At 36.1% G+C, this 25,895-nt stretch overlaps 1 pseudogene; it reads right to left on the bottom strand.

Moving 5' to 3' along the window:
• Nucleotides 1–16,879: 16,879 nt before the first annotated feature.
• The window catches only part of LOC107876621, a 44,500-nt pseudogene continuing 35,484 nt past the window's right edge, over nt 16,880–25,895 (bottom strand).

The following is a 25,895-nucleotide window of genomic DNA, read 5'->3' as shown; positions in this document are numbered from 1 at the left end:
GTCCATCAAAGGACAGATTTGACATTATTTAAATTTTAAAGAAATTTTGGTCATTTCTTATTATATTATGGACGGGAATATGTGTATATATACATGTATATGAGTTTAAAAACTCATTTTCATAATCAATCATTGAGAAAGAACAAACCCTAGCCAAATTTGACCTTTAAATTACTTTTGATTCAACCGTAGAAATTCCAAAGTAATCCGATAACTGCGTTTGTCATCTCGAGAGCTTCGAACGGCACCTATTATTTGTCCAAACAGGATTGCATAATCAAGAGGTGAATTCTAAGGTATGAATATTATTTGCCTTTGTTCTTTTCCATATGTATATGTGTGATAGAGGATTATATGTATTGGTTGTTATTGAAAGGTGATGAAAATAGGGTCATGGACTATTTTGCATGGTTTGGTTGTATTGAATTGTGGAAGGTGGATATGGTAATTGAGTTATGGAAGGTGGATATGGTGATATACTATTGGTGATATACTATTAAATTGATGATTATTTATGTCTATGGCTCAATTTGGTTTAGTGGATTGGTTGGAAGGATAAATAAATCCAAACTTGATATTGGAGGATGTTGTATGAATATGCATGGCATGTGAATATAATTGGAGTATAAGAGGGTTAAAGTGACACCCTTTATGGTGTAATTAAGGCTTACTACTTAACCACTAGTTTGGTGAATTCAAATAATTGAATTGTGATGTTTGGTCGCTAAAACTAGATTGCTATACATATTCATTGTAGATAAGTAATCCGAAAAGACGGGAAGTCCATTTGGGACTAGTATTGAAGGTTGACAATCAGGTATGTAAAGCATACTCTATACCATATCTTTGGCATGAAAGTGAATAATTGTTCTATTAAGAAAGTTTCCAAAGTTATTCAGTAACATGTGATCCATAATGATTTTGTATGATGTCCTACGTTACCAATGAACTTGTTTCCACCCTACAAGATGTCAAGACATTCCAATACTTACTTGTTTTCCAAATCTACATGTTTATTGCACTAATGAATGTCAGAAGGTATCCGGTTACTCAAACAAGATCCATGTGCTATTAATGACTCCAAAACGTTTCATTGATATACCAATAAGTTCCTACTTCATTGTTATGGCATTGATGACTCCAAAACACTTTATTGATGTTCCAATGAGTTCTTACTTCAATGTTATTGCATTGATGGTCTATTTATATGTCTCTTATTAATATATCATTGTTTCAAAGTATCAAAAATGCGGTGGCGACCGAAATAACAATCTCAAAGATTAATTGAACTAAGTAAGGGAAGTTCTCTCTTATCGGGTGGTATCCCAGGGGCATAAGCCTATCATGGGTCGATCCCTATTTATGTGTTTATGGGTGGTATCCTAGGGGCATAAGCCTATCATGGGTCGATCCCAGTTGATATGTACTGGAGACAGCCTAATGGTCACAGTACAATACAGTAATGATTACAAAGATGATAAGAACGAAGGTAAAGTGATTGAATAAATACAATGTATAGGTTGTCACAAGTTCTAGTAAGTGTGGTCTACTCCTATTACGATTTATTCACTTGTTTTTGATTTCTATTGAGCTCCTATATCATATGTGATTATCTACAGCTTTACATACTCAGTACATATTTTGTACTGACGTCCCCCACGGGACCTGCATTTCATGCTGCAGGCACAGGTACCTCAGCTCATACACCGCACAAGTAGGAGCCAGGATATCCAGCTGCTTTTGGTGAGCTCCAGTTTGCTTTGGGGCTTTCCGTGTCATATCTAGTCAATTTTGGTATTGTATAGAAGTTAGTTATATGGCGGGGTGTCCTGACCTTAGTTAAACTCTGTGTATTATCTAGAGGCTTTGTAGACCTAATGTACAGTCAAGGTGGTGTTTTGTTAATAGACGTGATGGCTCCAATGGCCAAGTATTGTATATATATATATATATACGTGTGCTCGAGCTTATACAAGTGATTATTTTCTTTTATATGCGACATGATGCTGTCTGAATTTTGGGTTGTCATAGAGGTATGCATGGAAAGTATAAGGTTATGAGCTAGTTCTCCCGGGCCTCCTCGGTTACGGGTACTAGTCCGCCCCAATAGGATCTGAGGCGTGATAAAAGTGGTATCAGAGAAGTTCATCCTAGTGAGTATACAAAGTCGTGTCTACATAGAGTTTTGTTTATCGGTGTGTCGTGCACCGCATCTACAAATAGGAGGCTACGGACATTTAGGAATTGTTTCTTTTCTTCATGTCTTAGATCATGTGATAGAGCCTATATTGTATATGAACTCATAGTTGACCACTGAATCCGTTTGTTTCTCTTATTATAGTAATGATGCCGGTTACCAGAAGCAAGAATACTGGTAAGCAAGTAGATGTGGCTGCCGGAGAAGGGACTAGTAAGTCACCCACTATACCAGCTAATCAAAGTAAGGCTCCAGCTGAGCATGCATCAGAAACTTCCTCCACTTCGGAAGAAATAAGGGGGAGGAGAACTATATCCCCAGAGCCACCTATTAATGTTGTTGATCAAGATCTTAGAAATATAGTGCAACTTTTGACTCGTATAGTTGCTGGGAAAGCTCAAGGGCAAGCCATTCCTACCATGGGTCCTAGTGGTACAGATAGGGCGGCTAGCCTTCGAACACAGGATTTTCTTAAGATGGATCCTCCTACTTTTAATGGATCAGATCTTAACGAGGACCCACAGGACTTTATTGATCAAATTCAAAGGGCCTGAGATATTATGCATGTAATGGGTAGAGAGACAGTGGAGTTAGCAGCATATAGATTTAAAGGGGAGGCTATATATTGGTACAAGGACTAGAAACGATCTAGGGGTATTGATGCACCCCCAGCTATTTGGAAAGAGTTCAAAGAGGCATTTCTTGATCATTATCTTCCATTCGAGATTCGTTAGGCCCGTGCAGATCAGTTTTTAAATCTTCATCAGGGGAATATGAGCGTGAGGGAGTATAGTCTCCGATTTAATTCCTTGTCGAGATATGCTCCTAATGTTGTAGCTACTTTGGATGACAGAGTTTATTAATATGTGGATAGGCTAGATCCATATCTGGTTAGAGATTGTACTATTTCTGCTTTGAACAAAGATATGGACATAGCGAGGATCCAAGATTTTGCACAGAAAATGAAAGATCAGAGGAAGAGAAGAAGAACACAGGAATTAGAAAGAGGATATTCCAAGAGGGCCAGATCTACAGGGCAGTTGATGATATCCCAAGGAGGGTTTAGACCACAGTTTTCTGCTAGACTACCTAGGACATTATCCTCTTATTCTGCAGCTAGTGCCCTACCACAGTTCCAAGGGTCCAGAGGAAATCAATTTAGGCACAAAAGTGAGAGTCAGAGTTCGCGGACAGTGGGGTACCAAGGGCAAGGGAATATGAGCCAATCGAGACCTCCTCGAGAGCCATGCAATAAATGTGGAAGGTCCATTTGGGCGTATGTCGGCTGGGGACCAATGTTTGCTTTTGGTGCGGTATGTCGGGGCATATAATGAGAGAATGCCCACGAAGGGGAATAGGGGGTATGGCACGACCTACGGGATTATTTGTTGCATCATCATCATCGATGCCTTATTCAGGAAGGGGTGCACAACCAATGGGTCGTGTTAGAGGTGATAGAGGAGCCACGAGTTCTAGCGGGGCTCAAAATCGTACGTATTCTTTAGCGGATCGACAGAATTTAGAGGCTTCCCTAGATGTGGTTACGGGTATGTTGTCTATCTTTTTATTCGATGTATATGCCTTAATTGATCCCGGTTCTACATTATCTTATGTTACTCCATTGGTTGCTGGAAAGTGCGAAAGAATACCCGAACTGTTAGTTAAGCCATTTGAAATGTCCACACCGTTTGGGGAATCTATTATAGCTAGAAGGGTTTACCGAAACTGCATAGTAACTGTTTGTGGTCGTGATATGATGGCTGATCTTATGGAGTTAGAAATGGTAGATTTTGATGTTATAATGGGTATGGACTGGTTGGTGTCTTGTTATGCCACAATTGATTACTGCACGAAAAAGGTATATTTCCATTTTTCAAATGAATCAGTCCTTGAATGGAAAGGTGAAATTGGCGCGTCAAGAGGTAGATTTATTTCTTATTTTAAGGCAAGAAGAATGATTTCCAAGGGATACATATATCATTTTGTTAGAGTAAGGGACATAGAAGCGGAGCCACCAACTCTTTAAACTGTTTCGGTGGTAAATGAATTTTCTGATGTATTTTCTGAAGATCTTCCAGGTTTGCCTCCTGAACAAGAAGTAGAGTTTGGTATTGATGTAATACCAGGCACCCAACCAATCTCCATTCCTCCGTATAGAATGGCCCTAGTAGAATTACGAGAATTGAAAGAGCAATTGAAAGATTTGCTAGAGAAGGGATTCATAAGGCCTAGTATGTCCCCCTGGGGAGCACCAGTGTTATTTGTGTGCAAAAAGAATGGCTCACTGAGGATGTGTATTGCTTATCGGCAATTGAATAAGGTGACTATTAATAATAAATATCCTCTCCCAAGAATTGATGATTTATTTGATCAGTTACAGGGCGCCAAGTGCTTTTCTAAGATTGATTTGAGGTCAGGTTACCACCAAGTGAGGGTCAAAGAGAAGGATATACCCAAGACAGCTTTCCAAACACGGTATGGTCATTATGAGTTTCTAGTTATGTCATTTGGGCTAACAAATGCACCCGCAGCTTTTATGGATTTGATGAATAGGGTGTTTAAGCCATTCCTGGATGTATTTGTGATAGTTTTTATAAATGATATTCTAGTATATTCTAGATCAGAAGAGGACCATGCCACCACTTACGGCAAGCATTACAGACTCTTCGTGATTGTAAGTTTTATGCAAAGTTCTCTAAATGTGAGTTTTGGTTAAAGTCGGTGGCATTTTTGGGTCATATTATATCTAGTAAAGGGATAAAGGTTGATGCTCAAAAGATAGAAGCTGTGAAGAACTGGCCAAGGCCCATAACGCCTATGAAGATTCGTAGTTTTCTCGGGTTGGCCGATTATTATACAAGGTTTGTTAAAGGTTTTTCTTCCATTTCAGCACCCTTAACCAAGCTAACCCATAAAGCATCCAAATTCTAATGGAATGATGCCTGTGAGAACAGTTTCCAAGATTTAAAGAACAAGTTGATTTCTACACCCGTGTTGGTACTTCCAGAAGGCACCGAAGGGTATACAGTGTATTGTGATGCTTCCAGAATTGGTTTAGGATGTGTATTGATGTAGCATGGTAAGGTAATAGCTTATGCTTCTAGACAATTGCGGCCGCATGAGAAAAATTATCCTACACACGATCTTGAGCTGGCAGTAGTTATTTTTGCTTTAAAGGTATGGTGCCACTACTTATATGGGGTTCATGTTGATATATATACTAACCATAAGAGCTTGAAATATATTTTTAATCAGAAGAATCTAAATTTAAGGCAGCGGAGATGGCTTGAACTATTAAAGGACTACGATATTGATATCTTATACCATCCAGGGAAAGCAAATGTGGTAGCTGATATGTTAAGTCGTAAGGCTATGATGGAGCCTATAGGTTTTCAAGGGATGATTAAAGATCTTCACCAGTTAGCTAGTTTGGGAGTTTGCCTTCTTGAAACTTCGGATAAAGAGCTTATCGTACATAATGCTGCGGAATCTTCATTAGTAGCTGAAGTGAAAGAGAAGCAATATGCAGATCCTATTTTATTACAGCTTAAGGAGAACGTTCAGAGTGGTGCGACTAAGGCATTTGAGCTTACGCGAGGAGTACTTCAGTGCCAAAACCGATTATGTGTGTCGGATGTAGACGGGCTAAGAAAGAAGATTATGACAGAGGCACATTTTTCAAGGTATTCCATTCATCCAGGATTAACCAAAATGTATCAAGATTTGAAAGATATGTATTGGTGGAATGACATGAAGAAGAGCATTGCAGAATTTGTAGCTGAATGTCCAAATTATCAAAGAGTTAAAGTTGAGCACCAAAAACTCGAAGGTTATATGCAATGAATTGATCTTCCAAGCTGGAAGTGGGACATGATCAACATGGATTTCGTTATTGGTTTGCCTCGTACATCCCGGAAGTTTGATTCTATATGGGTGATTTTTGATATGGTTACCAAATCCGCACATTTCCTACCAGTTAGGACCACTTACACAGTTGAAAAGTATGTGAAGCTTTACATTAAAGAGATAGTCCGATTACATGGAGTGCCAATCTTTATTATATCAGAACGTACCATTCAAACACTTGAAGATATGCTACGAGCTTGTGTAGTAGATTTTAAGGGCAACTGGGATGATCATTTACCTCTTATTGAGTTTGCCTACAATAATAGCTATTATTCAAGTATCAAAATGGCACCATATAAAGCTTTATATGGAAGGAAGTGTAGATTACCAATAGGATGGTTCGAAGTGGGTAAAACTCTTTTGTTCGGACTGAATCTTGTTTATCAAGCCATAGAGAAGGTTAAAGTAATTCAGCAATGACTGAAAATAGCCCAAAGTCGACACAAGTCATATGCGGATAGTAGAAGGAGAGGGCTAGAGTTTTCTATAGGTGATTGGGTATTTTTGAAGGTATCACCAATAAAAGGGGTAATGAGATTTGGCAAGAAAGGGAAGTTGAGTCCACGTTATATAGGCCCGTATAAGATCACTCGAAGGTTTGGACAAGTTGCATATCAATTAGAGCTACCCCAAGAGCTCTCATCAATACATCCGGTAATTCATGTGTCAATGCTTCGAAAGTGCATCGAAGATCCATCACATATTACTTCTACTGAGGATGTGCAAGTTGCGGAAGATCTTACCTATGAGGAAGTGCCTATTGCTATTCTAGATCACCAAGTTAAGAAGATGAGAAATAAAGAGATAGCATCGGTGAAAGTACATTGGAGAAGTCATCAAAGGGAAGAGATTACATGGGAAGCTGAGGAAGCAATGAAATCTAAGTACCCTCATTTGTTCAAAGATGAAGAGGAAGTTCAAGAAACGGAGTTAGAACATTAACAAGTAAGTTTTTTTTAATTTATGCATAGTGTTTATGTGATGATGTGAATATTAATGATGGACTTGAACTTGTTTCGGTTTAATAACTATGCTAACATTCGAGGATGAATGTCCTAAAGGGGGAAAGGATGTAACACCCCGTATTCAAGTACGTGTATTGGTCTTATTTATATGGAATTAATTTTTTTATTTTATTTATACCAGAATTTGACCGTCGATGGTTCCATGCGAAGGTTATTGAATAAGCTTTCCAACGATATAAATATTTCCAAAAATAGATATGTTTTGGATATAATCGAGCACGTTCGAAACTATAAAATGGTGGCCGGGATATTTGGGAATAGTAAATGTGCAGGAAAATTTCCTGCACACAAACTACTAAGGCCAGTCAAATTTTTGGGTCAACTTCGAACGATCATAAATCCATTAATATAATGAACTGGGAGATATCGCGAACTATTAAAAGAAATATCTTTGAGTCTTCTTTCCAATGCAATTGGTTTCATCCAAATCCAACGTCTGAGTAAGGAGTTATACTCGTTTTACTTCAGCCTATCAAAATAGATTTTTAGGGTCAACTTCAAACGACCATAACTCTTTGTACTGGATGAACTGGGTGGCCCACTTTATATGAAATGAAATCCCTTTGAATTATCCTTCCAATGATACCAATTTCACCCAAATCCGATATTGGAGGAAAGAGTTATGGTCGATCTACTTTAGCTTATCAAAACAGTCCATCAAAGGACAGATTTGACATTATTTAAATTTTAAAGGCATTTTGGTCATTTCTTATTATATTATGGACGGGAATATGTGTATATATACATGTATATGACTTTAAAAACTCATTTTCATCATCAATCATTGAGAAAGAACAAACCCTAGTCAAATTTGACCTTTAAATTACTTCTGATTCAACCGTAGAAATTCTAAAGTAATCCGATAACTGCGTTTGTCATCTCGAGAGCTTCGAACAACACCTATTATTTGTGCAAACATGATTGCATAATCAAGAGGTGAATTCTAAGGTATGAATATTGTTTTTCTTTGTTCTTTTCCATATGTATATGTGTGATAGAGGATTATATGTATTGGTTGTTATTGAAAGGTGATGAAATTAGGGTTATGGACTATTTTGCATGGTTTGGTTGTATTGAATTATGGAAGGTTGATATGTTAATTGAGTTATGGAAGGTGGATATGGTGATATACTATTGGTGATATACTATTGAATTGATGATTATTTATGTCTATGACTCAATTTGGTTTAATGGATTGGTTGGAAGGATAAATGAATCCAAACTTGATATTGGAGGATGTTGTATGAATATGCATGGCATGTGAATGTAATTGGAGTATAAGAGGGTTAAAGTGACACCCTTTATGGTGTAATTAAGGCTTACTACTTAACCACTAGTTTGGTGAATTCAAATAACTGAATTGTGATGTTTGGTCGCTAAAACTAGTTGCTATATATATTCATTGTAGATAAGTAATCCGAAAAGACGGGAAGTCCATTTGGGACTAGTATTGAAGGTTGACAGTCAGGTATGTAAAGCATACTCTATACCATATCTTTGGCATGAAAGTGAACAATTGTTCTATTAAGAAAGTTTCCAAAGTTATTCAGTAACATGTGATCCATAATGATTTTGTATGATGTCCTACATTACCAATGAACTTGTTTCCACCCTACAAGATGTCAAGACATTCCAATACTTACTTGTTTTCCAAATCGTACATGTTTATTGTACTAATGAATGTCAGAAGGTATCCGGTTACTCAAACAAGATCCATGTGCTATTAATGACTCCAAAACGTTTCATTGATATACCAATAAGTTCCTACTTCATTGTTATAGCATTGATGACTCCAAATCACTTTATTGATGTTCCAATGAGTTCTTACTTCAATGTTATTACATTGATGGTCTATTTATATATCTCTTATTGATGTATCATTGTTTCAAAATATCAAAAATGTAGTGGAGACCGAAATAACAATCTCAAAGATTAATTGAACTAAGTGAGGGAAGTTTTCTCTTATCAGGTGGTATCCCAAGGGCATAAGCCTATCATGGGTCGATCCCTATTTATGTTTTTATGGGTGGTATCCTAGGGGAAGAAGCCTATCATGGGTCGATCCCAGTTGATATGTACTGGAGGTAGCCTAATGGTCACAGTACAATACAGTAATGATTACAAAGATGATAAGAATGAAGGTAAAGTGATTGAATAAATACAATGTACAGGTTGTCACAAGTTCTAGTAAGTGTGGTCCACTCCTATTATGGTTTATTCACTTGTTTCTGATTTCTATTTAGCTCCTATATTATATGTGATTATCTACAGCTTTACATACTCAGTACATATTTTGTACTGACGTCCCCCACGGGGAACCTGCATTTCATGCTGCAGGCACAGGTACCTCAGCTCATACACCGCACAAGTAGGAGCCAGGATATCCAGTTGCTTTTGGTGAGCTCCAGGTTGCTTCGGGGCTTTCCGTGTCATATCCAGTCACTTTTGGTATTGTATAGAAGTTAGTTATATGGCGGGGTGTGTCCCGACCTTAGTTAAACTTTGTGTATTATCTAGAGGCTTTATAGACCCAATGTACAGTCAAGGTGGTATTTTGTTAATAGACGTGATGGCTCCAACAGCCAAGTATTATATATACATATATACATGTGCTCGAGCTTATACAGGTGATTATTTCCTTTTGACATGATGCTGTCTAAATTTTGGGTTGTCATAAAGGTATGCATGGGAAGTATAAGGTTATGAGCTAGTTCTCCCGGGCCTCCTCGGTTATGGGTGCCAGTCTGCCCCAATAGGATTTGAGGCATGACAGTATCCATCCTGGACAATTGTCTATGCACTCACTATGGTCAAAATAAACTTTAAAAGCATATCTACCAATACTCAATCAATGCTAGAAAGAGAAACCTAAAAGATGTTTAATCTATCAATAACTCCAAGGGACCAGGTCCCTCGGTGAAGAATTCTACTCTAACAGCTTGGACAAGAAGAAACCCAATTCACCTTTTTCTTTATATAAAGGGATCCAAGAATATTTGAGTTCCTAAATCTAACAAATGGCTATGCTTGCAAATGAGAGTGAAGGAAGACAGCAAAATGGGACAATGGTAGTTTATGGATAGTGGTTTCTCTATGCATATGACTAAAAGAATGGAAGATTTTCTCTCACTCAAAACATTCAAGGGAGCGGTATGTCTTTTGGAAATAGAAAAGTGGGGTACATTATCGGAGTTGGTTAAATTGGGAAATCATTTGAAATTGTTGTTGAAAATATTTATTATGTTAATGGTTTTATGTATTCCCTACCAAGTGTGAGTCAGATCCGTGACCACTACAAAAGAACAACATTTAGAGATGAAATTTAATGATAGATCAATTTCTGTAACTGAATAATGACGGATCAGCAACGAAAAATTTATTTTTATCGCGAGTATAGCAAAACCCTTTTTAATTTATGATATAATAATGGATCATCAACGAATTTCTTTTTTCGTCATTAAATATTGGCGTAAAAATTTGACGCCTTAATTTTGTGGCGGATTTAGCAACAACTATGTGTAATCATTTTAATTAATTGGTAGTAATGGATTTAGCAACAGAATATTTCGTCACTAAGCATTAGAATATTTATATAAATTTTTATTTATTATTATCGATGGAAAAATACGTTGCAACCATTTATAATTTTTAATAAATTATATTTCTAGGATTTCTTTTCTTATTATTACCGCTTTCTTTTCTCTCTCTACATGCGACTCTCACTTCTCTCTACAAAAATACAACTACAACTTTGAAGTGTGAGAATCAGTAATAAAAATGCTCAAAGACCTATATTTTGGGCATTGAATCAGGTAAGAAAAATATTCTATCTCTCTAAAATGTCTTGAATTTGAAATTTTTGAAGAAACTCAGAATTTTGTCTGTTCTATCTTTATATCTCTTTTTGTTTGGACTATTTTAAGAATATCATAAATAAAATTTTGTATGTCCTCTCTCTTTTTATTGTAAATCTATAATTTTTGTTGATTTTATTGACTTTTTGGATTGATTTTATTGTAATTCTGACTTTTTGTAGTGCTGTGTATGGTTGTTTAAAAAGGAGTAAATACTTGTGAAAAGTAATTGATATTAGAGATTTATACATGCTTCTCATCATTGAATTGTGATTCTTTGGTAAGAATTTAGTCATAGTATATAAGATACATGATATGGCCCCTAGGGCTTAATTTAAATATCAAAGGTTGAGGGACTCACGTCATAGGTCCAAGCCCTGATCCATGTGAACTAAGCTTGGCTTCGAAGGTTGCGGTTGATCCTAAAAGTTTGCCCCAGATAGATTTCTCTGTCATTAAAAGGAAAAAATGAATACATGACATGTATGAATAGCAGCCAAGCAATTTAAGTGTAGAACTCCTTGACACTGAAAATTGCTCTCTTTTAAATGTTCACCAAAGTGGTCAAGGCCTTCTATGCTGAATTATTGTGTTATATGTGTCAATTTACTTGAAATAACATTCAATTATCTTTTAGTTTTCCCGTAAAGCCTTTTTCGCTCAACAATTTAATAGAATCTAGTGCGATGCATGTTATTTATATGAACTTGACTACTTTATTTGTGCTCATGCATATGGTGTATTTTTTGGTTAACATAATTTTGAATTATTGATAATCTAGTCTAGCTTACCCCAAGTAGTATGGGATTGAGTAGTAGCTGATTGACTGATAGTATAATTATACATATGCCACTATACTATCTTTACTTCAATCAAAAAAGCAAATTCTTCTTGTTTTTAGTTTGATAGGGATTTGGATAGTTAGTAAAATCATTATTTTTAGTCTGATAGGGATTTGGATAGTTGGTAATATCATTAACTGCCATTGTAGCATGATTCAAGTCTTTTGTAGCTAGTGATGTCAGGCTTCATCTGTAGGTTCATCGATAATATAGGTTAGACAGGCTAACAAGATAATACCCTTTGGGGTGCAAAGCGAAATAGTGTTTATTTGATCATGAAAATTGTGATACTCTTTTCTTGGACTTTAAAACACTTGCTATTTATTTTTAATACTTTGGCGATAGACTAATAGAGTATGTTGTGCACTCTATTTTCTTTGAGCAGGGAAAAACTTGTTTCATCTGTAAAAAAAGAGGTCATCGTGTAAATATTTGCCTAGGTTGAAGTCATGGAGGATCCAAGAGTTCTAAAATATGTCTAAAATGTGGGGATTCTAGCCATGATATGTTTTCTTACAAGAATGACTATGCTACTGATGATTTGGATGTGTGTGTTGGTGAGGAAACTTTTAACCTAAAGTTTTATATTGTGTTGTTAGATTTGTCAGTGTTCCATTTATCCTATTTCCTTTGATAGGAAATACAATGTTACATCTGTATAAAGTTTGGCTATCTTTGTTGTGCAAAGTACCCTGATAGTGGCTCCAGAGAACTTTTCTGCTACAGATGTGGTCTACTAGGCCATACTGGTTTGTAAGCGCATGCACTTATTGTTAAACTTGCATACATTGCTTCCCCTTATTTAGGGTCTAAATTTTGTTCTTGCATTTTATCTGACATGCTTTCCCATGTACAATATCTCTTGGGAAGACTAGCGGTACTGGGTCACCTAATCCCTATTATAGGTATGGTGAAGAAGGTCATTTTGCATGCGAATGCACTAATCTTAGCAAAGTAAGTTATTATATTCTTTTTTGAAATATGATTATAATCTTCTTTTCATTCCTGCATGTCTTTCATTCCAAGTTAATTATCCTATGCTACATAATATCTTGTCTTCATACTAAAACCTTATTGTTTTTTTGTTTTGTGTCTATAGGTCAATAAGAGGAATTGTGATCATCAACCCCCAAGAAGAAAGTCCAGAAGAAGAGAAAAGAGAAAAAAGAGTTCAGGCTTGAACCTCGTGATTTTGGTAGAGCATGGAAGAAGAAAGGAAAAACTAAAGGAGGTGAAACAAAAGGGTGGTTAGATCCCGGATGATCCTGAAGACTGTCCTCAACAATTAACTGGATATCTTCTTCAACTCTTAGAAATAAGAAAGCTAAGATTTCGAAATTCAGTACTGGTGGTAACTCTTCTGTGCCTCGTTCATCCAGAATGTCTAGCAGGCTTGATTTTGATAACTCCACTTCTTATGGGTTAGACAATTATCATCACCATAGGTTTTCAGCATCTGGTGATTTTGGTAATTCATCTTTTTATAATTCAGGCATGTATCATCATTACCATAGGTTTTCAACATCTGGTGATTTTGATAATTCATTTTCTTATGGTTCAGGTAATTATCATCATTACCATAGGTTTTCAGCATCATGATTTGGTAACATTAGTCACAATAGGTGGAGAAATAATGGTTGGTAGCCGAGACTATTTCTCATGTGTAGTTATTTGGTTGAGAGCTTCTTGGGAAGGTTGGAGAACCTGTTTATGTTCATAATTCATGGAGATTGGTTGTGTGAGCTCATTAATTCATCTGGGACTTTTCAGGTTGTTTGCACAAGTGAGTATGGAACTGAGCATGATCTCATCAGCTGTAGTTCCCTATCATTTAGCAGTTTGTAACTTACTGTCTTTTACTCCTTTTTATTTCTTGATGCATCTTGAATGATTGTTGCTCTTATTTTCACTTAAGAGGCGTGTAACTTTAAATGTAGTTTAATTATAAGTTAAAATGTCAAATAAAATACAATTTCTAGTTATTTTAATCATTCAATAATTTATGCATTTCAATAATTTTCTAACAAAATTATTAGCGACAAAAATTTAGTGACTAACTTTAGTCGTTGCTACTGAAAAACTTTAGCGATGGATTGTGAAATATAAATTTGGTCACCAAAGACGGTTGCTTAGTCGAGCAAACTATGTTGCAATAGATCTGCGACAAAATGTTCTGTCGTAAATTTGGCCACAACAAAAATAAATTGTGGAAATAGCAAAGGAATGTTCTGTCAGTAACATCAACAACCGATAAGTTCGTCGTGAAGCGGTCACAAGTTTTGCAACGAAATTCATTTTTTCATTGCTAAGATGCTAGCAATGAGTAATATAGTGACAGACACAAATCCTTCTCTATTCCGTCGCTATTTCTATTTAGCGATGGATTTGCATAGAATAGCGACCAAATGTGACTGTCACTAAATGCTGCTTTTTTTTTTGTAGTGGACAAAGGAAATGGAGTAAGGTTAATTTCAGCCTCATATACTCTAAGGATCATTGATACTAGTAACATTATTTGGGGGGCTCACAAATTCAAAAAAGTATATGTTGCTAATCTTGACTCCATCTATGGTGAAGATCAACAATGTCTACGTGTGTTGGGTAATGATGATGTGTTATACCATAGGAGGCTAGGTCATGTTAGCCTTTCTTTGCTTAATAGGTTGATATCAAAGAACTTGGTTCGTGATCCGCCCAATAAGGGTTCGTGCTTTACAAGGTGTGTGATGATTCTGTTAAAGGCAAATAGGTTTGTTCCTCTTTTAAGACATTGAAAGAAGTCAGCACCTCTAAGCTCTTGATCTCCTTCACATGGATTTTTGTGGATCAGTGAGGAATCCACGTCATGGTAGAATGAAGTATACTAATGTGATTGTGGATGAATATTCAAGGTTCACTTTGACCCTATTTCTGAGAAGCAGAGATGAAACCTTTCAGGTAGTTACTACTTATGCTAAGTAATTTCAAGTCACGCTTAGTAATAAAATGTTAGCATCAGACAGGATCATGGGATAGAGTTCAAAAATATAAATTTTTATGATCTTTTAGTTGGACATGACATTAGTCATAATTCTTTAGCTACTGGACCACCTTAACGTAATGATGTTGTGGAAAGGAAAAAAGATACTGATGGATATTGTGAGAATATTGTGAGAATAATGTTGATTGTTAATTGCAAGTACAAAAGTTTCTAGGCAAAGGCAGTGAATACTTCTTATTATGAGACAAACAGGTGTTACATCTAGAGAGATCGGGAAAATTTGATCCTAAGAACAATAAAGGAGGATTCCAAGGGTTTTCTTCTTAAAGCAATGCTATAAGAGTTTTTAATTATAGAACTCAGTGTATAGAAAAGAGTGTTCATGTTAACCTTGGTGAGATGAATGAACTTGGAAAGTAGGAAAGTCACAATAAAGATGTTTTTGAAGAACTCCTACAGAATCATAGAAAATCATTCGACTTGTCGAAATCAACTGGCGGAGAACCAAACCATGATGAATAGGGTGAGAATAAACTGCTCGGAACAACCTATTCTCCTACTTAGGATCAAGGTACAACTGAACATGCGCCTGCATAGATTGAAAACAAAAACAACATTTTGACTACTTAAGAACTTGGAGGGGATCTCTAAGAAGGACTAGGTTCCAGTTAGCAACTAGAAAAAGTTCAAATCTTAAACAAGAAGCATATAAATTCTAATTTCTCAAATGATATTGTCTCTCCACTTGACACAGGTATTCATACTTGATCCAAGACTCAAAAATGATCACTCTTTCGGCCTTCTTATCTCATATTAACCTTTAAAATATTAAATAAACTCTAAAATATGGAGATTGGATTAATGGTATGTGGAAGGAACATCACTAGATTGAAAGAAACAAGGTGTGGCACCTAGTTCTTAGGGCATCCAACTGAACTGTCATAGGAATCAGATGGGTATATATAGAAATAAAGCTGATGAGTTTGGAAGCACATCTAAAATATAGCTAGATTGATTGTTCTAGATTTCTATCAAGAAAAAGGGATAGGCTACGAACAAACCTTGCTCAAAGTTGCTAGAATAAAGGCTATTACCATTCTAATTGTTGTTGCCTCTTACATGGAGCTCAAATAATTTCAAATGAATATAAAAAATGCCTTCTTGAACAACTTCTATTTTGAAAGTTATGAGTTTCCAAATTATGTTTTCATGGTAGCCAAAGCTCCCTATGGATATTTAGTAGTAACTTGCTGGATTTTCATTGATTTCACTGGGGACCAGAAAGCTGAACCAGACTGACCATGTATCGCAGAGATTGTATATCGAAAAAGCTCCAATTTGAACAACTTGAAGCACTCCCTGAATATGTTTATCAAGCATTATTATCTATGTAACAATATTAAAAAGGGTGATTTATCATATTTTATACTGGAATAGAGGTTCAAATTACAGATATTTTCGTTTAGACTCCCAGAAGAGAACTCCTTGGAAGAATTCAATCAAAGCTTAGGCTACTATAGCAACCTCAGTCATAACTTTCTTCCTGGCTAAAATAAGAGGACATATATATTTAAGGTAGATCATGGGAAATTTAACTCAACCTTTATATCCTTGCAGATATGCACTCATAGAGAGGTCACACTTGAATAAGGTAAGAATATATTTCGAGAATCAAAGGGATGCTCAGACTGTTTAAATGCAGAGACCTAATCTCCTGCGTAGGCTAGTATTCCTGTCCTTAAATAATGGTTATTAACTATGCACATATGCCAGAATATATTTGTCTTTCCTGCTCTTCTAAAATCCTTTCATATTGGTCCTTTCCTCTTAATTCTTATCCTACATCAGAAAAAAGGGCACGTCCCGTGCATTTTTTTACAAGACAAATCTCCATCGTTCATGTGCCTATTATACTTTTCATTCCTTTGCTCTCTCCTCAACTCACCTTTTTGAACCTCTCCTCGAAATAGACCTGGCCTAATAAACCATTCTCTTAAATCTCCATTCCCTAAATCAGAGATTTCATTAGCAAAATCTTCTCTTCTTACCACAAAGAAGGACTAAGTTCCTATTTCCTAACTTGATTCACTTATAAAAAAACCTCCAGCAAGTTCTTCATTGCCATAAATGCTAGAGGCACCAAGTAGTGTCCACTATATAACCACATTTGGTTGAATTATCATTGCCAAAATAAAGTTATATGCCTCTTTTAGCAGTCCACGACGACATAATAGATCTACCATGTAGCCAAAGTGAGAAAGCATAGACTTTATTCCATACTCTTTAATCATACTTCTAAAATACGTTTCCCCTCTTCCACCATCCCTGCATGAGAACAGGCCATTAGAACTCCTATAAACATAACCTCATTTGGAACAAGTAATCAGTCCTCAGTCCCACAACCTTTTCTTGATCTAGGTTTGTTTTCTTCTTCCAATGATGAAAACAGCCTTAGTGCTTCCTCTACTTGGCCGTGTAATTCATGCCCAACAATCATGGATGTCCAAGTCCCAACATCCTTAATTCTAATATTATCAAAAGCTAACATAGCTTTTCTGATATCCCCATATTTTACATACATGTCCAAAAGAGTATTCATTAAAGATAAATCCTCACTAAACTCCGGCTTTCAACTTATCAAATCATGAATCCACGCCGATTTATCCAATGCCCCTAGATCAGCACAAGCCAATAGTGCAACAGTGAATGCTACCTGATCATGCTCGACATTTTCCAACTGCATTTGCCTGAATATTTTTAAGGCTCTGTATGATTTCTAATTTTGTACATACGCAGAAATCAGTTAAGTCCAACACACTGCATTTTTGTTTAGTATTTCATCAAACACCTTGTTCATATTAAAAACATTTGTAGTTGCCACATACATATCCATATGCGATGTTTGAATAAAAATGATGGGTTCATATCAAAGTTTGATGATGAGGGAATGCGTTTGTTTTCCTTAAGTGGCCAGAGATTTTTTTTGTGCAAGCTTTGACGACATACAGGTGAGAGTAGCTATCTATTGTAGAAATCTTTTTTCCCGAACAGAGTTTTCACACCCCTTTTTTACCAAAAAAAAAAAAAAAAAAGATTGATTTTAAATTTGAAAGGTTTTTAATAATTAAAGTGATAAAAGAACATGTTTCAAAAAAGGATTTCAAACTTAAAGTCAGAGTCACCACTTGGCATAAATTTGATGTATCAAGTCAGCTTTGAAAATCTTTTTTCAAAAATAGTTTGACTCATAAAACTGATCTATAAATAGAGATTTTGGTTAAGAAATTATGTTGACTGAAGGGAAGGTGTTAGGCACCCCTTGGTCCCGTGGTTCAACCAAGGTTGCTCTATTGAGCTACATCGAATAATTTGACACTAAGAGATGATAAACTCACAAAAAGAGCACATACACCAACAAACAAATAAACAAAACAACCAAAGTTTCACAAAATAGTGTCCAGTCCAATTAATATAGTCCCAAAATGAAAATGCATTAAAATAAAAACCTAAACTAGTCTAAACTACCCTAAACTATGCTCTACCCGATGCCTCGGGCCTTGATCATGAACATCCTCTACATACATGATACTTTAGGGCATTTTTCGATTAATAAGTACAATTTATCTTGGGGCATCCCCAGATAAAATGAAGACATTTGAGTGAATGCAATTAACTAAAACAAACAGATCAAATTAAAACAATCAACAATCCATAATTTCTAAAATTCGCCTACTCAACCTACCATCGCCTGCTAATTTTGACCTAAAACATGATACTATCAAATGGAAATGAATCTAAATTACGAAATAAATCTATGGAGTACAAATGTAATGAATTCTAATTTTCTTTTCTCCAAAATCCAACTTAACCTCAAATCAAATTAAATTCACACTTTGTATGATTAACATGACTCCAAACACAAAATTAACTAGTAGATAACGACAATTAAAATTGCATAAACTAAAATCAAAGAAACATCATCACCATTCAAAAATAACCTTCCAAGGATTACTAAATCTTATATTCCAGCTGCAAATGCTCCAGTTTGAGTTAATATCCCGATAAGACAAGTGGTTAATGCAAATGGGTCTAGGCCACGTTTGAAAAGTGGTAGACCAATTGGTTTCAAGGATAAAAATCCTCGAAAAGAAAAAATATAAATGATTAGAATGACCACAATACGGTGGCAATTGCTCAAGAAGAGCCTTGCGATCTAACAAATGATAAGACCACTGAGGAGGTTAAAATATCTAAAACTAATGAGAAGGAAGAAATCTCAATAAGTTATATCTCGAGGAGAAATAAGTGGAATCAAAATTATATTTTGGTTGACAATATTTTTTCTTACAATTTTTCTAATGAAATAATGCAACACACTAAGGATTTGGAATCAAAATCTATCAATGAAAGTAGATTGAGAAATGATTGGCCAAAATGAAAGGATGCAATTCAAGCGGAATTGACTTTACTCGAAAAATGTGAAGTTTTTGGACCAATGGTCCGAACACCTGTAGGTGTCAAGCCAGTGGGGTACAAATGAATTTTTGTACAAAAAAAAATAAAAAAGGTGAAGTCATAATATGTAAAGAATGACTTGTGGCACAAGATTTTTGCAAAGGACTGGCATTGACTATGCGGAGACATATTTTTCTGTGGTGGATGAAATTACCTTCAGATATATAATAAATATAGAAGTTCATAAAAATCTTGATGTGTGCCTAATGGATGTTGTCACGGACTATTTGTATGGCTCATTGAATGGCGATATTTTTATGAAACCCCAGAAGCCTTCAAAGTACCTGAAGCATATAAAAGTTTGCAAGAAACTTACTCAATAAAGCTTCAGAAATCCTTATATGAATTGAAACAATCAGGGCAGATGCAGTACAGTCATCTTAAAGAATATTTGCAAAGAGAAAGATACAAAAATGACCCTGTTTGCCCTTGTATTTTTGTAAGAAGGTCTGGATCTGAATTTGCTATAATAGATGTGCACGTTGATGACTTGAATATCATAGGCACTCCTAAAGAACTTTCAAAAGTTGTTGAGTGTTTGAAAAAAGAATTTGAAATAAAAGATTTGGAAAAGAAAATTTTTTATCTGGACCTACAGATTGAGCATTTGACAAATGAAATTTTTTTCCATAAATCAACATACACTAAAAAGATTTTAAGGCGATTTTACATGGATAAATCACATCTATTGAGTACCCCAGTGGTTGTGAGGTCACTTGATATAAAGAAAGATCCATTTCGACCTCAAGAAAATGATGAAAAGCTTCTTGCTGATGAAACTTCATATCTTAGTGTAATCGGGACACTATTGTATCTTGTCAATAATACTCGATCAGATATTTATTTTGCGATAAGTTTATTATTAAGATTTGGCTCTTCTCTAACAAAAAGACATTGGAACGGTGTCAAACATATATTCAGATATCTTTAGTGAATCATTGACTTGGAATTATTTTATTCCAATGAGTTCAAGTCAGAAATCATTGGTTATGCAGATGCAGGATACTTTTTTGATCCATATAAGGCTCGGTCTCAGATAGATTATTTATTTACCTATGGTGTCACAACTATATCATGGAGTTCAATGAAGCAAACATTAGTTGCAACTTCTTCAAATCATACAGAAATTATTACCATTCATGAAGCGAGCCGAGAGTGTGTTTAGTTGAGATCAATGACTCAACATATTCAAGAAATATGTGGATTTTCTCCGAATAAAGATATTTCAACTACATTGTATGAAGACAATGTTGCGTGTATAACTCAGTTGAAGGGAAGTTACATTAAAAGAGACAGGATAAAAAACATTTCACAAAAATTCTTTTTCACTTATGATCTTGAGAAGAAAGGTGAAATAGATGTTCAACAAATTTGTTCGGCTAATAATTTGGCAGATTTCTTACTAAAGCATTACGAACCTTAATATTTGAGAAGCTACTATTCAATATTGGGATGCATTGTCTCCAAGAAATGAAATGATGTTTGCATTAGGGGAAGTAAAGTACGCGTTGCACTCTTTTTTCCTTGGCCTAGGTTTTGTCCCAAGGGGTTTTCCCGGCAAGGCTTTTAACGAGGCAGTAAACATTGCATATAAGAATATATGTGTACTCTTTTTTCTTCACTGAAATTTTTTTTCCATAGAGTGTTTTCTTAATAAGGTTTTAACGAGGCACATTATCTACCAATGACATCCAAGGAGGAGTATTGTAAATGATTATAATAATGTTGATGTCCATAACTTTTTGGTGTAATTCCTCCTATAAGTGTAGTAACTCCCACACTTCCACATCTCCTTATAGATCATCCATTCCACCATATTCTTCCTCACATTCTTATGAGTTAATGTCATATTTATGACACCTCTTGCAATTAATACAAGTGTGACTATGAAGATCAACGTGTGTACAGGTGCAGCAAAGTATCATCCTAGAAAGTTCAATATTGAGACGTGAGAAGGATCAAATACATACCAAAGCTGCCCTATTTGCTCATTTATTACACTAGAGGGGTGCCCCCTTTTCATTAAGGGTCTTTCAGTCATTTCATCTTTTATATAATAAGAAGACTATATATAGTTTAGTATTAGGGATTTTCATGACTTAGTTGATTATTGTTGGAGGTCTTGACATTTGAAATACCAAAGTCCTCTCTCTACTTGAGGCAAATCGAAACTTGTAACTAGGATAGCAATTCAAGGGTGGAATCTCTTGTAATTGCTTGTTTTTGAGAAACCTTGGTGCTTGAGTGGTGGAATCCTCTCTTGTATCATCGTAAGAGTTAGGTGATCATGTGTGGAGGTGTTAGGGGTCTTAGAGTTTTATGTACTCTTTGGTTACTAGGATTTACACCATCTTCGTCTGACTATCTATCCCTTTACTTTTGTTTTCATCTTGTAGTAGTTGTGTCTTGTCTTCTTGTAATAGTTGGTTGGTGTTATTGTAAGCTTATTTTTCAACACATTAATGTAGTGTTGTTGCTGTTTTGGTGTAGTTATACACATTATTATTTCTCCATTGTGGAAGCATTCTCAGATTTTCTTTTCATTCTTGTGTTGTCATTCTTGGTCGAGACTTGGTTCCTTGGGCTCTCGGTTTGTGGTGTGTTTTGTGATATTTTTGGGGGCTGTTTTGTGTATTCTTGGGGTTGTAAGGTATCATTTGGTATCAGAGCCAAGGCTGGTTGTGTTCCTACACTACCAATCTTGGACTCTCTTAGTAAAAAAAAAAGTGTTGAAGTATTCTTGATCTTGGCTGGGTGTTCTTCTTGTTGTTATTGTGTTTAGCCGAGATTTGTGTCTTGATTTGAGTGTGTTTTGTTGTCTTAGATTTTTTCTAGTATTGGTTCCCTTTCTCCTCAACACTTATTGAGTCTACCACCCAAGTTCTTGAGCAAGATTCCGGTTGTGTTGTGGTGTTAAGTGGACGGTTTCTTCTTGTTGTTGTTGTTAGTGTTCATCTTGTGTTCTTGTGTTGTGTTGAAGAAGTTGTTGTTTGATCTTGAAGAGAGAAAAGAAGTATAAGACTTTTTGTTTGTCTTGAAAACAATTCAAGACAACACCAAGGTTGAAAAACAAAAAAAAATCCTCCAAAAAGCAAGTTACCAAAAAGGAGTTAGGCACTTTTCAAACTTAGACAAAAGAGGAAAGAGACAAGACTACCCCAAAAGGTTGTCTTGCCAAAAGAGTGCAAGTTGGTAGAAAGTTGGTGGAAAACTTTTGAATCTTGAAAAGAGAGTCTTAAGTCTTGTAAGGCTATACCATAGCCGAAATATCTTCCTCAAAGGTGTATTATTGAACATCAAAGTCTTGGAACAACTTCTCTTCAACAACAAAGTGTGTTTTTGTCTTGTAAACTTGTTTAGTTTTCTTGTTGCCATTTGTGTGGTGTCTGTTCAAAGACTTAAACCTTTATTGGTGTGTTGTGTGTGACATTATGGATTGATTTTGGTGCTATGAAACCCGAGACCTCACACTCTCAACCCATAGGGGAACACAATGCTACTAGTATCATTTTGGCTCGCCTTGAAGCTATGTCCCGAAACATGGCCAGGATGACTGCAGGTATTGAAAAACTAGACTCGGATGTGGTATAAATGAAGGGTGAAGTGTCAATAATAGGTGGGAGATTGGAGAGAGTGGAAATACAAAGAAGCCGACCTTCTACCCCTCGACATATTTCACCAATTAGTACTCCCGAGGCCATGCATCAAATTCTATATCCACCTATTATGACAAATCAAACCAACCCTCACTCCCAAATCTGAGATCATGATAGACCAAGCCACCCTCCACTTCACCAAGTCCTACAAGAAGGACTTAGAACCCAAATACTACCACCAAACCCGAGCCCTCTCATCCAAAATCTACTTGACCAAAGACCTCACTATCTAAATCAAATCCCGCCTCTATAAGCTCCACTTAACCCAAATAGATCCATCCATATTGAGGGGTATGGTAGAGGAGAACAACATGCTGGTTATGGACCATATGATGATTTTTACATGAGAAGGGAGGAGATAAGGGGTAGGAAAGGTGATCTAAGGGAAGTTCACGACCGAGAAGGAAGAGTTGGTCTTTGGAACCAACAAGGGAACTAAAACTGTGATGTAGGTCTAAATACCATCAAGGTGGGGCTTCTAACATTCAAAGGTGAGAGTGATCCGGAAGAATTTCTAGCTTGGGAGTCCACTTGTGAGAGAATCTTCCAAGTTAATGACCTTACCGAGGAGAAAAAGAGTTGTTATATGATTGCACATTTTGAGGGTTATGCTATTACGTGGTGGGAGAGGGCCAGCCCCCTCCTTGGTTTAGGTTAAGGTACCTTATGAGACAAAGGTACTTACCCGAGAGTTACCATCAAGATCTCCTTGCTAAATTGTATAACTTGAGGCAAAGGAATAAAAGTGTCGTGGCTTACTATGATGAATTCCAACAACTCATTTTGAAACTTGATCACCGAGGGGAGCAAGTAAACCATGACATCGTTCGATTCAAGATGGGATTAAATAGGGATATTTCCTCACGGTTGACACTTCACAAGTTTGACACCATTGATGCCATCTTCCAAGCCGCCTTGGAAGTTGAGAAGGAATTACGGGAGAAACCGAGTGTCAAGATCAAAGGGAAATCTCCTTCGAGTTGGCACAAGAACAAAATAACCCATCTAATGTGGATAAAATCGAGGAAAAGGCTTCACAAGCTGAAAACAAGGCTCACCAAAGGTACCCTCTGAGAAATAAAGGTAAAACGCATTCCTCTTCTAGTTCTAAGGGCTTTCAATGTTTTAAATACCAAGGTTGGGGACACAAGACTAATGAGTGTCCAAATAGAAGAAATATGATCTTAAAGGAGGGAAAATTATACTTTCTTGGGGAGGAGGTGGGGCTTGAACCAAAGGAGATTGATAATTAATCTCAAGATGGAGAGAAGGTAGAACCCGAGGAGCTAAAAGAGGGGGATGAGGAAGATGTTTGGTCGTGTGAAGGTGAGATTGTAGTGCCTATGTATATGGCAAGGAAATTCATGCTTAGTGAGGTTATGGAAGAATAATCCGAGAGTGAGGAGGATGAATAAGGAGAGAAGACGAGAGTTAGGATTGTGAGATTTGCCCACAACGACTCTTTGTTGATTACTAACCGAGATACTAGCACTTTGCCTAGTATCAAATCTTCTTATGTGTAGGTTATAGAACATATAAATCCAAGTATCATGCTTGATGATATCATGGGACCCTAGGTTGAACATTCTAACCTTAGGAAGAGCAATGAAGAGATGATGAAAAGAGGAGAGCTTGCCGGTGATGATTGCTTGAATTTGAGGGTAAATTCCTCTCAAGATGGAGAGGATGATACAAGTGCGACTATAAAGATCAACGTGTTTACAAGTGCAGCAAAGTATCATCCTAGGAAGTTCAATGTTGATCCATGAGAAGGATCAAAGACACACCAAAGCCTCCCTATTTGCTCATTTATTACACTAGAGGGGCGCCCCCTTTTCATTAAGGGTCTTTTGGTCATTTCATCTTTTATGTAATAAGGAGACTATATATAGTTTAGTATTAGGTATTTTCATGACTTAGTTGATTATTGTTGGAAGTCTTGACATTTGAAACACCAAAGTCCTCTCTCTACTTGAGGCAAACCGAAACTTGTAACTAGGATAACAATTCAAGGGTGGAATCTCTTGTAATTGCTTGTTTTTGAGAAACCTTGGCGCTTGAGTGGCGGAATCCTCTATCGTGTCATCGTAAGAGTTAGGTGATCATGTATGGAGGTGTTAGGGGTCTTAGAGTTTTATGTACTCTTTGTTTACTAGGATTTACACCATCGTCGTCTAACTATCTATCCCTTTACTTTTGTTTTCATCTTGTAGTAGTTGTGTCTTGTCTTCTTGTAATAGTTGGTTGGTGTTATTGTAAGCTTATTGTTCATCACATTAATGTAGTGTTGTTTCTGTTTTGGTGTAGTTATACACGTTATTATCTCTCCATTGTTGAAGCATTCTCGGATTTTCTTTTCATTCTTGTGTTGTCATTCTTAGCCGAGACTTGGTTCCTTGGGCTCTCGATTTGTGGTGTGTTTTGTGACATTTTTGGGGGCTGTTTTGTGTCTTCTTGGGGTTGTAAGGTATCAGCAATCCCCCTATGTAATATTATAAATAGAGGTCTTTTGGAAGATGATCTACACACTTGAAAGAAAGAAGAAACTTATATTATATTGTTCTCTTGTTATTTGGTTTTTGTTGTTCCTCTTGTTTTGTTCTTTACATTATTAGTCTTGCTCTTAATACTGAAACATTAACTAGCTACAACTTTGTTGATACGATAAAATTTTATAGTTGATCATAATTTTTTGCCAATAAAAGTTATTATAGCTATAGTAACCTTTTAGTCACAATACATTATTTGAAACAAATTATCGTAGCTAAATAAATATTTTGCTCTGAGTTATAAAGAAATGTGGCAATAGCTAAATGATATAGCGACGAATTATTTGTTATAACAAAATTTAGCAGATGATTATCAATTTAAGCCACAAATTAAAACTTTCATAGCAATAGTAACCTTTGAGCCACGATAA

Source organism: Capsicum annuum, chromosome 7, assembly GCF_002878395.1.
Source record: "Capsicum annuum cultivar UCD-10X-F1 chromosome 7, UCD10Xv1.1, whole genome shotgun sequence".
NCBI classification, from domain to species: Eukaryota; Viridiplantae; Streptophyta; class Magnoliopsida; order Solanales; family Solanaceae; genus Capsicum; species Capsicum annuum.
This window is presented reverse-complemented; position numbering and strand designations above follow the sequence as displayed.